Genomic DNA, 13,673 nt, shown 5'->3' on the forward strand with positions numbered 1-13,673 from the left:
AATCTATTTCTTTTTCTTTTTCTTTTTGAGACAGTCTCGCTCTGTCGCCCAAGCTGGAGTGCAGTGGCGTGATCTGGGCTCACTGCAAGCTCCGCTTCCTGGGTTCATGCCATTCTCCTGCCTCAGCCTCCCAAGTAGCTGGGACTACAGGTGCCCACCACCACACCTGGCTAATTTTTTTTTTTTTTGTATTTTTTTAGTAGAGACGGATTTTCACTATGTTAGCCAGGATGGTCTCGATCTCCTGACCTCATGATCTGCCCACCTCAGCCTCCCAAAGTACTGGGATTACAGGTGTGAGCCACTGCATCCAGCCAAACCAATGTATTTCTTAAATGTATCTGATTGATGTCTCATGCCTCCCTAAAATGTATAAAACCAAGCTGCTCCCCATCAACCTTGGACACATGTTCTCAGGACCTCCCAAGGGCTGTGTCACGGGTCATGGTCGCTCATATCTGGCTCAGACTAAATCTCTTCAAATATTTTACAGAGTTTTCATCTTTTCATCGACAGTAGATTTACACCAACTAAAGTCTCACAAGTATGTAACCATTCCTCTTACTGCCAGCCTTTCCCTTTATAGGGAAAATGTATAAATACTGAACCTCCTAAGAACCTCTTTGGAAAAAACAGCTCCAGGCCAGGCACAGTGGCCCATGCCTGTAATCCCAGCACTTTGGGAGGCCAAGGCCGGTGGATCACCTAAGGTCAGGAGTTCGAGACCAGCCTAGCCAACATATAGTGAAACCCTATCTCTACTAAAAAATACAAAAATCAACTGGGTGTGGTGGTGCACACCTGTAGTTCCAGCTACTTGGGAGGCTGAGGCAGGAGAATCACTTCAACCCGGGGGCAGAGGTTGCAGCAAGCTCAAGATCTTGCCACTGCACTCCAGCCTGGGTGACAGAGCAAGACTCTGTCTCTCAAAACAAACAAACAAACACAGCACCCGGTGAGTCAATTTTTTCTGGGTGCACCCTCAAGCTGGCTCAATAAATCTCAATTGATTGAAACACCTGTTTTCAGTCACTCATTTTGGTTGTCAATATCTATTTTTGAGTATGTGGACCCCAAAGTATCTGAGACAGGTCTCAATCAATTTAGAAAGTTTATTCTGCCAGGGTTAAGGATCAACTTGTGACACAGCTTCAGGAGATCCTGATGACATGTGCCCAAGGTGGTTGGGGTACAGCTAGCTTTTATACCTTGTAGGGAGACATCAATCAATACCTGTAAGATGTACATTGGTTTTATCTGGAAAAGTGGTACAACTCGAAGTGGGGAGTTTCCAGGTTATACGTAGATTTAAACATTTTCTGATTGGCAGTTGGTTGAAAGACTTAAGTTATTATTATCATTTTTTTCAAGTTGGAGTCTTGCTCTGTCGCCCAGGCTGGAGTGCAGTGGCGTGATCTTGGCTCACTGCAACCTCTGCCTCCCGGGTTCAAGCAATTCTGCCTCAGCCTCCCAAGTAGCTGGGATTACAGGTTCGCACCACACACCTGGCTAATTTTTGTATTTTTAGTAGAGACGGGGTTTCACCATGTTGGCCAGCTGGTCTCAAACTCCTGACCTCACGATCTGCTCACCTTGGCCTCCCAAAGTGCTGGGACTACAGGCCTGAGCCACTGCACACCCCTGAAAGACTCAAGTTATTATCTGAAGACCTGGAGTCAATAGAAAGGAATGTCTAGGTTATGATAATAAGGTGTTGTGGAGATCAAAGTTTTGTCACATAGATGAAGCCTCCAGGTAGCAGGCTTCAGAGAGAATAGATTGTAAATGTTTCTTATCAGATTTAGGGTCTGTGTGGATGTTAGTGCTGGTCATCTCTTCCTGAATTCCAAAAGGGAGGACGGTAGAATGAGGCATTTCTGATGCTCCCTTCCCATCATGGCCTGAAGTTTTTCAGGTCAACTTTGGAATGCCCTTGACTGAGAGGAGGGATCCATTCCAATGGTTGGCGACAGGAGGCTTCGAATTTTATTTCTGGTTTACAAGTGGATGAGAAAAATGGGGATCAGAGAGGCTAAGGATGTCACATGTTAAGGGCACACAGTAACCAGCTGGAGCTGGTATGTGAATGTTAGGGACACAGTTGTGTCTCCTGCAAAATTCCTGTGTTGAAGTCCTAACCTTCAGTAACCCCGAATGTGACCAAGTTTGGAGACAGAGTCTTTAAAAAAGTAATTAAGTTAAAATGAGGTCATATGAGTGAGTCTTTATCCAGTCTGACTGAGGTCATTCTAAGAAGAGGAGATTAAGGCTGGGCATGGTGGCTCACACCTGTAATCCCAGCACTTTGGGAGGTCGAGGCAGGAGGATCACTTGAGGTCAGGAGTTCGAGACCAGCCTGGCCAACATGGTGAAACCCTGTCTCTACTAAAAACAGAAAAATTAGCCGGGCATGGTGGCGCACACCTGTAATCTCAGCTACTCGGGACACTGGGACAGGGGAATTGCTTGAACCCGGGAGGCAGAGGTTGCAGTGAGCTGAGATTGTGCCACTGTACTCCAGCCTGGGCAACAGAGGGAGACTCTGTCAAAAAAAAAAAAAAAAAAGGCCGGGCACGGAGGCTCACGCTTGTAATCCCAGCACTTTGGGAGGCTAAGGCGGGCAGATCATGAGGTCAGGAGATCGAGACCACAGTGAAACCCCATCTCTACTAAAAATACAAAAAATTAGCGGGGCGTGGTGGCGGGCGCCTGTAGTCCCAGCTACTTGGAGAGGCTGAGGCAGGAGAATGGCGTGAACCCAGGAGGCGGAGCTTGCAGTGAGCCGCAATTGCACCACTGCACTCCAGCCTGGGCGACAGAGTGAGACTCCGTCTCAATAAAAAAAAAAAAAAAGAAAGAAAGAAAGAAAAGAAAAAGAGGAGATTAGGTCACAGACATAAACAGGAGGATGACAATGTGAGGATGCAGGGAGAAGAGGGCTGTCTACAAGCCAGGAGAGGGGCCTCAGGAGAAAGTAACCCTACCAACACCTGATCTAGGACTTCCAGCCTCCGGAACACAGAGAAAAATTTCTGTTGTTTAAACCACCCAGTCTGGGTCACATGCAGTGGCTCATGCCTGTAATCCCAGCACTTTGGGAAGCCAAGCTGGGAGGATCGTTTGAGCTCAAGAGTTCAAGACTAGCCTGTTCAACATAGTGAGACCCCCATCTCCACAAAAAATTTAAAAATCAGCTGGGCATGGGGGCTTGCACCTGTAGTCCCAGCTACTCTGGAGGCTGAGGTGAGAGGATGGCTTGAGCACAGGAGGCTGAGGCTGCAGTGAGCTATGATTGTACCATTGCAGTCCAGCCTGGGCAACAGAGCAAGACCCTCATCTCAAAACAAAAGCAAAAATAATAATAATAATAAAAAAAAACCAACCCTCACCCAGTCTGTAGTACTTAGTTATGGCATTCCTAACAGACCAATACAGTGAAACTAGGTCTGTCTGCCGGAAAAGCCCATTCTATGAGCTGACAATATATTGTCCCTTATTTTTTTATTTTTTTTGACGGAGTATCGCTCTGTCACCCAGGTTGGAGTGCTGTGGTGTGATCTTGGCTCACTGCAACCTCCACCTCCTGGGTTCAAGCGATTCTTCTGCCTCAGCCTCCCGAGTAGCTGGGATTACAGGCGTCCACCACCATCCCTGGCTAATTTCTGTATTTTTAGTAAAGATGTGATGTCGCCATATTGGCCAGGCTGGCCTTGAACTCCTGACCTTGTGATCCGCCCACCTCAGCCTCCCAAAGTGCTGGGATTACAGCCATAAGCCACCGTGCCCAGCCTATTGCCCGTTATTTAGGCTGTATCTTTGTGCAGCTCCTCCACTTCCCAGAACCCTCTACCTTCTCAGAGGCTTAGGCCTGGAGATCCATTTTCTTTCTCTAGATTCTTTGAGACCCACTTCCTTCAAATTCAGCTCCACGTCTGCCTGGTCTCAGGGGCCCTATCTTTGGGGATGAATATGATGATTTGTTATTTTTTTCTTCAGTCATTTTGCACTTTCACATATTCTTCTGGGTCATCTTCTCATAATGTCCAAAGACAGTCCCCTAGCTGGTTCTTCTGCCCCCTGTGAGATGCAAGGATAAGTAAAACCATTCGGGGAGCTGGCTTGGAGCTCAGCCAGAACTCCTTGCAGAAATTGGCAGAGGGAGAGTCTGTGCATAGCAATGCTTGCAGACGTTAGGTGTCCTTTGCAAAGGGAGTGGATAAACACACAGCTGCACACTGTGTAAGTTCACGAGCCTGTGCCCCGAGCTCTAAACAGAACTGGGGAAAGGTTTCCAAGGTCTGTTTTTTATCAGCAGTGTGCAGTTAGGAAACAAAAATTGCAACGGTTTTTGTTGCTTTATTTTAGTTTTTAAGGAAGTATATGGTTAGATTGTTGCTAAGGTTTATAAGGTCATACGTCTTTTTCTTTTTCTTTTTTTTTTTTTTTTTGAGATGGAATATTGCTCTGTTGCCCAGGCTGGAGTGCAGTGGCATGATCTCAGCTCACTGCAACCTCTGCCTCTGGGGTTCAAGCAATTCTCTTGCCTCAGGCTCCCGAGTAGCTGGGATTACAGGCATGCACTACCACACCTGGCTAATTTTTGTATTTTTAGCAGAGACAGGGTTTCACCATGTTGGCCAAGCTGGTCTCAAACTGTGGGTGGAGGATTACCCAGGTGCCGAGGCAAGAGACTGAAGGCACAAACTGTCTCAGTATAATAAAGAAAATAGTTAGAATAAGAATAGTCATAATACAAATTAGATATAGAGATGATCATGAACAATTATCAATCATTATTATAAACATTATTAATCATTAGCTTTTAATATTACTCTTTGTTGCATTACTAATACAACCTAGGAATAACCGGTGGATATAGGGTCAGGTGCTGAAGGGACATTGTGAGAAGTGACCTAGAAAGCAAGAGGTGAGCCCTCTGTCACGCCCGCATAAGGGCCACTTGAGGGCTCCTTGGTCAAGCAGTAACGCCAGTGTCCGGGAAGGCACCTGTTACTTAGCAGACCACGAAAGGGAGTCTCCTTTCCTTGGAGGAGTGAAGGAACACTCTGCTCCACCAGCTTCTTGTGGGAGGCTGGATGTTATTCAGGCCTGCCCGCAGTCATCCGGAGGCCTAACCCCTCCCTGTGGTGCTGTGCTTCAATGCTCACGCTCCTTGTCCACTTTCATGCCCCTCCCGTACTCCTGGTTCCTCTTTGAAGTTCGTAGTAGATAGCGGTAGAAGAAATAGTGAAAGTCTTAAAGTCTTTTATCTTTCTTATAAGTGCAGAGAAGAAAACGCTGACGTATGCTGTCTTCTCTCTCTGCTACCTAAAAGGTAAGGGCCCCCATCCTGTAATCATCCTTTAATCGCCTGACTTGCTTCACCTTGTCAATTACTTAGAAGATTCACCCTCCTTACCCTGCCCCCTTGTCTTGTATGCAATAAATACCAGCGTGCGCAGCTGTTCGGGGCCACTACCAGTCTCCGCATCTTGATGGTAGTGGTCCCCCGGGCCCAGCTGCTTTCTCTTTATCTCTTTATCTTGTGTCTTTATTTATTACAATCTCTCATCTCCGCACACGGGGAGAACACCCGCTAAGCCCCATAGGGCTGGACCCTACATTGAACTCCTGATCTCAGGTGATTCACCCGCCTCAGCCTCCGAAAGTGCTGGGATTACAGGCGTGAGCCACCGCACGCAGCTGGTCACATGTCTTTAACATTGTGCAATGAGATCAACTCTATATTAAAAGAAATTTAAGAGATCACATTTCATTGGAGATGCGCAAAACAAATGTCATTAGGTCCCTTTATGTGGCATACACAATAAAATAATTTGATTCCTCCATTTAGCAGGCACCATAAAATAATTTGGTTGCTTTGTAGAACATGCACCAACAAATAACATGGTCCCCTCATGCAGAATGCACCATAAAATAATTTGACAGGATGGTGAGTGCTGTTTTATTTTGGGGCCTATTTTATCAACTTCATTGAGGAATAATTTTGTACAACAAATGGCATCCTTTAGCAGTGTACAATGTGATGTTTTGACAAGCACTGTTACAATGCTACAGTAAAAATATGGATCAGGCTGGGCACGGTGGTTCATGCCTGTAATCCCAGCACTTTGGGAGGCTGAGGCGGGCAGATCACTTGAGGTCAGGAGTTGGAGACGAGCTTGGCCAACATGGTGAAACCCCGTCTCTACTAAAAATACAAAAATTAGCTGGGCATGGTGGTTCGCGCTTGTAATCCCAGCTACTTGGGAGGCTGAGGCAGGAGAATTGCTTGAACCCAGGAGGCAGAGGTTGCAGTGAGCCGAGATTGCACCACTGCACTCCAGCCTAGGCAACAGAATAAGACTCTGTCTTAAAGAATATACATAGATCATTTCCATCATTCCCCTAAGTCCCCTGGGACCCTCTTGTAATTCATCCCTCCCTCCACCCCTGGCCCTAGGTAACCACTGATTTGCTTTCTCTACCCCTAACCATATGTAGTTTGTGTTTTCTAGAATTTCAAATACATAGACTTAGAGTGGTTAATTTTATGTGTCAACTTGTCTAGACTGTGGGAAGGTATTTTTAAGCTATGATTAATGTTTATAGTCAGTTGACTTTCGGTAAATTAGATGACTCTTTATAAAGTAAGTGGGCCACTTCTAATCGGTTGAATTCCTTAGGAGCAAAGACAGGTTTCTCAAAGAAGAAGGAATTCTGACTTCAGACTTTAACGTAGAGATATAGAAATTCTGCCTGTGAATTGCAACAAAAGCAAAAATTGACCAATGGGATCTAATTAAACTAAAGAGTTTCTGCACAGCAAAAGAAACTGTCATCAGAGTGAACAGGCAATGGCCGGGCCTGGTGACTCACGCCTGTAGTCCCAGCACTTTGGGAGGCTGAAGGGAGTGGATCACAAGGTCAAGAGTTCGAGACCAGCCTGGCCAACCTGGTGAAACCCTGTCTTTACTAAAAATACAAAAATTAGCGGGGTGTGGTGGTGGGTGCCTGTAATCCCAGCTACATGGGAGGAGTACATGGGAGTACATGCCTCAGCAGGAGAATTGCTTGAACCTGGGAGGTGGAGGTTGCAGTGAGCCAAGATTATGCCACTGCACTCCAGCCTGGGTGACAGAACGAGACTCCATCTCAAACAAACAAAAAATTAACTGGGCATGATGGCACATGCCTGTAGTCCTAGCTACTGGGGTGGCTGAGGTGGGAGGATCACTAGAGCCCAGGAGGCTGAGGCTGCAGTGAGCCAAGATTGTGCCACTGCACTCCAGCCTGGGCAACACAGCAAGACTCCGTCTCAAAAAAAAAAAAACAAAAAAAAACCCACCAAAAACAAAAGCAACAAACAAACAAAAAACGAGTGAACAGGCAACCTACAGAGTGGGAGAAAATCTTTGCAATTTATCCATCTGACAGAGGTTGAATATCCAGAATCTACAAGAAACTCAAACAAATTTACAAGAAAAAGACAAACAACACCATTGAAAAGTGGGCAAAGGACAAGAACAGACACTTCTCAAAAGAAGACATTCATACAGTCAACAAAAATATGAAGAAAAGCTCAACATCAATGATCGTTAGAGAAATGCAGATTGAAACCACAATGAGATACCATCTCACGCCAGTCAGAATAACCACTATTAAAAAGTCAAGAAACAATAGATGCTGGCAAGGTTGCAGAGAAATAGGAATGTTTTTACACTGTTGGTGGGAAAGTACATTAGTTTAGCCATTGTGGAAGATGGTGTGGCAATTCTTCAAAGATCTAGAACCGAAAATACCATTTGATCCAACAATCCCATTACTGCAAATATACCCAAAGGAATATAAATGATACTATTACAAAGATACATGTATGCATACATTCATTGCAGCACTACTCACAATAGCAAGGACATGGAATCTACCCAAATGCCCATCAATGATAGACTGGATTAAGAAAATGTGGTACATATACGCCATGGAATACCATGCAGCCATAAAGAGGAATGAGATCGTGTCCTTTGCAGGGACATGGATGAAGGTGGAAGCCATTATCCTCAGCAAACTAATGCAAGAACAGAAAGCCAAACACTGCATGTTCTCACTTATAAGTGGGAGCTGAACAATGAGAACATAGACACAGGGAGGGGAACAAAACACACTGGGGCCTCTCAGGGGGTGGGATTGGGAGAAGGAGAGTATTAGGAAAAATAGTGAACTCATGCTGGGCTTAATACCTAGGTGACAGTTTGATAGCTGCAGCAAACCACCATGGCACGTGTCTACCTGTGTAATAAACCTGCACATCCTGCATATGTACCCCAGACCTAAAAATACAAATTTAAAAATATTTAAAAAAAGATACAAGGTGGCTGGGCGTGGTGGGCTCACACCTGTAATCTCAGCACTTTGGGAGGCCGAGGCAGGTGGATCACCTGAGGTCAGGAGTTCAAGATCAGCCTGGCAACATGGTGAAACCCCGTCTCTACCAAAAACACAAAATTAGCTGGGTATGGTGGCACATGCCTGTAGTCCCAGCTACTCAGGAGGCTGAGGCAGGAGAATTGCTTGAACCCGGGAGGTGGAGTTTGCGGTGAGCCGAGATCACGCCATGGCACTCCAGCCTGGGCAACCCAAGAGTGAAACTCCATCTCGGAAAAAAAAAAAAAAGAAAAAGAAAAAGAAACAAAGCTGGGTGCGGTGGCTCATGCCTGTAATCCCAGCACTTTGGGAAGCCGAGGTGGGTGGATCACCTTGAGGTCAGGAGTTCGAGACCAGCCTGGCCAACATGGTGAAACCCCATTTTTAGTCTCTACTAAAAATACAAAAGTTAGCTGAGCATGGTGGCGCATGCTTGTAATCCCAGCTATTCAGGAGGCTGAGGCGAGAGAATTGCTGAACCCAGGAGGCAGAGGTTGCAGTGAGCCAAGATTGCACCATTGCACTCTAGCCTGGGCGACAAAGTAAGACTCTGTCTCAAAAAATAAATAAAATAAAATAAATTTTAAAAGAAGAAAGGCATTCTGCCTGTGCTTTAAGCCTTTTGGCCCAAGACTGCAGTATCACCTCTTACCTGAATCTGCAGTCTGTCAGATTGCCCTAGGGATTTTGGACTTGTAACCCCTACAATCCCGTGAGCCAGTTCCTTAAAATCACTCTCTCTCTCTCTCTCTGACTCTCTGTCTCCCTCTCTCTGTCTCTCTGTCTCTCCTCTTAGTTTTGTTTCTCTGGAGAACCTTGAATAATACAAGATCCGTTTAGTTGATTTCCTCTTTGTGTCTGGCTTCTTTTCTTTCTTTTTTCAAAAATTTGCATGAATGTATGAGGTACAAGTCCAGTCTTGGTGCATGGATTACTGCTTAGTGGTGAAGTCTGGGCTTTTAGTGTAGCCATCACCCGAGCCATGTACATTGAACCCACTAAGTAATTTCTCATCCCTCACTCCCCTTCCACCCTTCCAAGTCCCCAGCGTCTATTATTCTACACTCTACGTCCATGTGCATGCATTATTTAGCTCCTATTTATAAGTGAGACTGTGGATTTGACTTTCTGTTTCTGAGTTGTTTTATTTAAGATAACGGCCTTCAGTTCCATCCAGGTGTTGCCAAAGACACAATCTCATTCTTTTTTATGGCTGAGTAGTATTCCATGGTTCATATATGTGGGGAGTTCAGTCAGAGTGGTTGGAAAAACTATAAGGAAAGGACTCAAACCTTCTGAAAAGTCGGAAGATTCTGCCGAGCACTGGGGGAAAAATAGCTGAAGGCAGCTGTTCTATAACCCTGAGGCAGAGGGCAAGGAGTAGGTACAAGGGAGTGTGGGCGAATTTATCTTAAGCAGGCCTGTTTACTTATGTTGACCAGGAACTGACTTTTGATCATCTGTGTATGTGATGTTCCCTGAAAGGGGAACAATAAATGTTAATTACCTACAGGTTGTGTGTGCTCCATGTTTTCGACATTGTGCCTGCACTGAACAAATGCAAGCAGCTCCAGCTTCTCAGGGCTGCTCTCTGGCCACTAGAGCCAGGCAGTCACCTAGCTGCTCTTACACTGCATACCTGTGTCTGACTACTCATTTCATCCCGTCGGCCAGGGTCTGCGGGACAGACCCAGTACCTATACACCACATTTTCTTTATCCAGTTCTCTGTAGACACACTTGGACTGATTTCATATCTTTGCTCTTGTGAATAGTGCTGTGATAAACCTACAAGTGTGGGTATTTTTTTGAGAAAATGATTTCTTTTCATCTGGGTAGAGTGGGACTGTCAGAACAGCTTCTCAATTTTTTTGTTTTTTTAGAGACGGGGTCTTCCTCTGTCACTCAGGCTGGAGTGCAGGGGCGCAATCATGGCTCACTGCAGCCTCAAATTCCTGGGCTCAAGTGATCCTCCTACCTCAGCCTTCCAAGTAGCTGAGACTACAGACTTGTAGTAATTTTTGTATTTTTAGTAGAGACGGGGTTTCACCATGTTGGTCAGGCTAGTCTCAAATTCCTGACCTCAAGTGATCCACCCACCTCGGCCTCCCAAAGTGCTGGGATTACAGGCGTGAGCCATCACACTTGGCTCCCTCTTCTGACTTTTTGCTCTGTATCCTTTCACTGTAATAGATCATAACCATTAGCAAGACTATATGCTGAGTCTTCTTAGAGAATCATTGAGCTTGGGGAGGGGGCGTCTCGGGTACTCCTGATAAACCACCCCTACCTTTAAAGAAAGAGCCTTAGGAGCCATAGATAAACCATGAAGTCTTTGGAGGATGATGAAGTCTTTGCATCTACCTCCCTCTTAGAAACCCTGATTCTTTGCTCCTGCAAAAGGGCAGCTGCTGTTCATTTCTCACCCCCTCAAGAATTGTGGTCTTCCTTCTGGGGAAGCGGGGTAGGGATGCAAAGCTCAGTAGATTCATCCATTTCTCTTCCCTTCTTTTTCCTCATTTGTTTCTTTATTTTCTAGGATGCAACAGCCAGTGAAATTCTTTCCCTGCCCTGAGAAAATGCTCAGTTTTCTGAGGGAAACAGACATTCAGGCAAGCATAGATAATATTGACTATGGTGATGGAGGGGAGGATGGAGGAGGCGCCTCACTCTCAAGTGGAAGTCAAGGAAGGCTTCCTGGAGGAGGTGATATTTACACAGAAAGGTTGTATAGGATTGGGGTGAATGTGCATTTCAGACTTGACGCCAAGAGAGAACTGGGTTTGGTGGCTCATGCCTGTAATCCCAGCACTTTGGGAGGCTAAGGCAGGAGGATTGTTTGAGCCCAGGAGTTTGAGGCCATCCTGGGCAATAAAGCAAGATCTCATCTCTAGAAAAGAAAAAAAAATTAGCAGGGTATGGTAGTGTATGCTTGTGGTCTCAGCTACTTAGGAGGCTGAGGTGGGAGGATTGCTTGAATTCAGGCAGTTGAGGCTGCAGTGAGCTGTGACTGAGCCGTTGCACTCCAGCCTGGGCAACACAGCAAGACCCTGTCTCAAAAAAAAAGAAAAGAGAAGAAAAAGAGAGAGAGTTTGAAGTAGAACTTGCTGTGAGGTTTCTTGTGCACAGGCGTTTTTGAGGGAGAAGATCAGGACAGAGCAAGGGAATCAGCTAAGCAAGGAAGTGGTCTCAGCTGGAGTCCAGCCTTAGCCAGATCCCATGGGGAGCCCTGGAGTGTGGTTGGCGCCACCAGGTTGATCTCACCCTGGGGGCATGGGGCTGGCCTTCTGCACCTCTGTGACCATCCGTTATGGCTGTGGGCTGGGTCTGAGGGTTTGCACAGTTGCTCAGCTGAGGAGAAGGGGGAAGCTGTGAGCTGTGAGCTATTGTAGGTAGCACTCACTCACAGCAGCCCCAGGATGGGTGCACCAACCTGGGAAAGGTCAGTGAGCAGAGCTCCCACAACAGGAGCTTCAAGTATTTTATAATCACTGGGGGGCTTTTTGTTGTTTTTGTTTTTGTTTTTGTTTTTGTTTTTGTTTTTTTGAGACAGAGTCTACACTGTTGCCCAGGCTGGAGTGTAGCAGTGCCATCACGGCTCACTGACCTTGGCCTCCTAGGCTCAAGCAATCCTCCCAAGTAGCTGGGACTACAGGCATGCACCACTACGCCTGGCTTATTAAAAATTTTCTTTTGTAGAGATGGGGTTTCTCCATGTTGCTCAAGCTGGCCTTGAACTCCTGGGCTCAAACAGTCCTCCCGCCTTGGCCTCCTGAGTAGCTGGGACCACAGGTATGCACAAGCCACTATGCCCAACTAATTAAAGAAAAACTTTTTTTCTGTAGAGACAGGATCTCAGTATGTTGCCCAGGCTGACCTTGAGCTCCTGGGCTCAAGCGATCCTCCCGCCTTGATTTCCCAAAGTGGTGGGATTACAGGCACGAGCCACTGTGTCTAGCTGATCACTAGGGCTTTAGGGGGAGTAGGGATCAATAAAACAAGATGGGGAGACCGGAGTCAGACTAGGTAGAGCCTTCAGTGCCATATTAATAAGCCTGAACTTCATCCTGAGGGCAACAGGGAGCCAGGGAAGGGTTTAGAGTCTAAGCAGGGCGTGGACCGGTTAGGCAGGGATTCCCCAGCTTCCCTCCCCTTCCCTGCGCTCTGTGTGACGGTAAGTGATGTTCCTGCAGCTCCCCAGGCTGATTTCTTCAATCTTGAGGGTCCCTTGTATTCCCCTTTGCTAGGGAAGTCATTAAGGGTTAGATTTTGTAAGCTGCTTGGCCAGAATTGTTGATTTCCTCTTCCACATCCTTCCCCTTCTTGTTCTTACACCCCCACCCGCAACCCTGCAGGGCCGCTGCAGGACAGTCTTTATATAGCTTCAGTCACCTCTGTGGGTTTGAAGGGTGTCTGGAGTCTTGGGTCTTCAGTGTCTCACCAGGACCCGAGACCCTGCCTGTGGTAGGTGGGATAAAGGGCCTCCTCTCCCTCCACGAGGCATCCATAGCCTAATCCCTAAAGCCCAAGGATGTGTTCCCTTCTATGACAAAAGGGACTTTGCAGATGGGATTCAGTTAAGGACTATATTTTTTTGGGGGGTGGGGGGAGCGGGCACAGAGTCTTACTCTGCTGCCCAGGCTGGAGTGCAATGGCACGATCTCAGCTCACGATCTCCGCCTAATGTCATTACAAGAATTCTTATGAGAAGGAGACAGGAGGATCAGAGAGAGAGAAATGGAGAGAGAGAGATATACAGAGAGTGAGAGAGAGAAAGAATGAGAGAGAACGAGAGAGAGAGAGAGAGAACAAGAGCAACAAGGAGACAGAACAAGACAGAGAGAATGGGCCGGGCGCGGTGGCTCACGCCTGTAATCCCAGCACTTTGGGAGGCCGAGGCGGGCAGATCACCTGAGGTCAGGAGATCAAGGTCAGTCTAGTCAATATGGTGAAACCCCATCTCTACTGAAAATACAAAAGTTAGCCAGGTGTGGTGGCAGATGCTTGTAATCCCAGCTACTCGGGAGGCTGAAGCAGGAGAATCGCTTGAACCCGAGAGGCGGAGGTTGCAGTGAGCCGAGATCATACCACTGCACTCCAGCCTGGGTGACAGAGTGAGACTCTGTCTCAAAAAAGGAGAAAAAAAAAGAGAGAATGAAAGAGCAAGAGGGAGGGAAAAATGAGAGAACAAGCAAGAGAGAGAGACAGACAGAGAAAAAGAGAGAGAGAATGAGAGAGCAAGAGGGAGGG

Source organism: Pongo abelii, chromosome 20 (genome assembly GCF_028885655.2).
Source record: "Pongo abelii isolate AG06213 chromosome 20, NHGRI_mPonAbe1-v2.0_pri, whole genome shotgun sequence".
Taxonomy (NCBI): domain Eukaryota; kingdom Metazoa; phylum Chordata; class Mammalia; order Primates; family Hominidae; genus Pongo; species Pongo abelii.